Source organism: Mus musculus, chromosome 10 (assembly GCF_000001635.26).
Source record: "Mus musculus strain C57BL/6J chromosome 10, GRCm38.p6 C57BL/6J".
In the NCBI taxonomy this organism is placed as follows: Eukaryota; Metazoa; Chordata; class Mammalia; order Rodentia; family Muridae; genus Mus; species Mus musculus.
In genome coordinates, this window is record NC_000076.6 from 66,212,648 (window position 1) to 66,215,557 (window position 2,910).

The following is a 2,910-nucleotide window of genomic DNA, read 5'->3' on the forward strand; positions in this document are numbered from 1 at the left end:
TATGTTAATTGCAATCTATTCCCAAAATATATTCAATATATTTTCTATATAAAATATACTTTATATATTTGATAACCATCAGTCCTAGGATTATCTAACAGGCACAATTAGAAATGAATCTATGTAGCCAGGTGGTAGTAGTACACACCATTAATACCAGAACTCAGGAAGCAGAACAGGTGGACCTCTGTGAGTTTGAGGTCATAAAAAAAGAAAGAAGGAAGGATGGAAGGGAGGGAGGGAGGGAGGGAGGGAGGGAGGGAGGGAGGGAGGGAGGGAAATGAACCTGGGGTTAAGGCAATGTCATCCCTCCATGGGCAAGAGGTTGAAGATGTTAGATGTTCATTCCTCCTAACATTAAAATAACAATAGTTATTTAACAACTAAGTATACACTTTATGTAGTGAGAAAAAGTAGAATACAGATGTTTGTGTTTCCTTGCTGTTTTTACATATATATCACTTAGTTTAAACCAGTGCAAACAGTAAATATGGCTCTCCACAGAATACTAAAATACTGGCGTTACTACAAACCAGGATGGCCAAATGGGGTGATTAACTAGTAGCTGATGCTGAAGATAGAATGTGTAGATATGGAAGTAGGAGACACTAGGCAAAAAAAATAAAATAAAATAAAATAACCTTTCATCTGGAAAAACTAAAATTAAAAATTAGATGAAGGCAATGGGCTGTTTAGTTAGGAATGTTCAGAATCAAAGGAATGAAAAGAAATTAAAGTAACTGAGCATCATACAAGTGCTCACCACTGCTAATTGAAAGTTTAAAAGGAGATCCAATTATTGTTGACAATACAGTCCAAGTAGACATTTGTGGCCAAGACAATGTTACCTAGTATTTGTGTCATCAAAATTCAAGACACTGTTTCTCTATTTATACAATGAGTAAGCAAACGGTGACTGGATCATGTTGAATGCTGACAGGATTGGGGAGGTAGCTCAGTGGATAGGAGCACTTGCTGAACTAGCATAAGGACATGAGTTTAGATACCTAACACCTACTCAAAAAGCTGGGCATAGCTATGCATGGTCAAGTAGCCCCAGCACTCTTGGTGATATAGACAGAATTATTGGGGCTTCCCTGACTGCCACCTTAGCACCAGATTTTATGAGAGATCCTGTCCCAAGGGAATAAAGTGGGGAGTGATTAAAAAAGAACACTCAGGTTCACATCTGAATGTACATGTACTCTCTCTCTCTCTCTCTCTCTCTCTCTCTCTCTCTCTCTCTCTCTCACACACACACACACACACACAAATTAAAAAATAAATATAAAACAGCTCACCACAGAACAGTAGACCCATTCTAAGGAGTCATTAAAATAGAAAAGACTGAAGAAAGGGAAGAACATGGAAATATTTCTATCAACCCTTCAAAATGCTGGTAATAGCAAGATCAATATTGGAATTCATCAAAGAAACATGATTACTGAACTGGTGGGAAACTATACAAACCACACAACCTGTCAAAGAAACTGCCATGAAATGAGATGTTAATAACATTCCTCTGAGGATATTCAGCATGCAGGCATGGATCAGAGGACAACTGGTGGGGTAAGTTCACCACTGCCAACAAGTAGGCTCCAGGAACCTCAGTCAAGCTTGGCAGCAGGTACTATCTCACTAACCCTAAATCATAACATCTTAGGATCTGCATGTGAGTGTATGACTATACATGTAACACCATGTTAGGAAGGAACCAACACATACAAAAGGAGCCAAGTATTACTAGAATGTTGGATCTGTCGTCAGTGTCATGGTTGATCTTAGTTGCCAACTTATCAAATTGATAATCAATGAAGGGATTAACTACTGGACATATATTTCTTGATCAGGTTCCATGATATGGAAAGACATATTGTAAATGTAGGTGGTACCATCCAATAGCAGCCTGATAAAAGGAGGTTCAAAGGTAAACTTTTGGGTGGTTTCACCCATGCCTCCTTGCCTTTGTAGTCTCTTTGCATCTCACTGCCAAATATATCTATTCTGTTTATATATTGCTATTACATACATCAAGTCTGTTATTGCTATTGACATCAGAATGAGACTTCTTTGGCCTTCTTGTGTGGACTGAAAACTAGTGGCTCCCCCAGAATCCTCCAAACACCAAGGACTAAGCAGATATGAGGTCTTTGGGTTCCCTTTGTGAAGGCAGGCATAGGTAGGTTGCTAAGACTGTACCACAAAAGCTAACCTAACAAAGTTTATTTTGATCTGTTCCTCTGTGGAATCCTCAGTAGTATAGCCATTTAGACTGTAGATGCCACACGGGAAAGGAAAATGAATGTTTATCTCCATGACAGAATGATATTGAGCTTGCTTTCAAGGATCTATAGAAAGAGCAATGCAAAGAAGATGTCAATTGTGGGAGGAAAGTATTTGAGGACCACTCCCTAGGAAGCCTGTGCTGTTTACATGTCTTGTGTTTCTTTTCTTCTTTTATCTTAGCTCAGAAATTGGAAGGTTCCCCTATGAAGCTGAGAAAGCACTAAAAATATATATGAAACTGATAGTTTAAACAAAGGACTTGGGGAGCCACTCCATTAAAAATGCAAGGAGAACTAAAGACATTTCAGGAATAATCATCATTAAATAGAGAGAAACTTAAAGAAATTCTACTAAAATCAGGGAAAAGATAAGGTTGTCCACTTTCTCCATAACTCTTCAATATAGTACTTGAAGTTCTAGCCAGAGCAATAAGACAACTAATGGAGATCAAGGGGATACAAATTGGAAAGAGAGAAGTTAAAGTATCACTATTTGCAGAAGATATGGTAGTTAACATAAGTGACCCAAAAATTCTACCAGAGAACTTGTACAACTGATAAACACCTTCAGCACAGCTGCTGGATAGAAAATTATTTCACAAAAGCCAGTAAGCCTCCATTATAT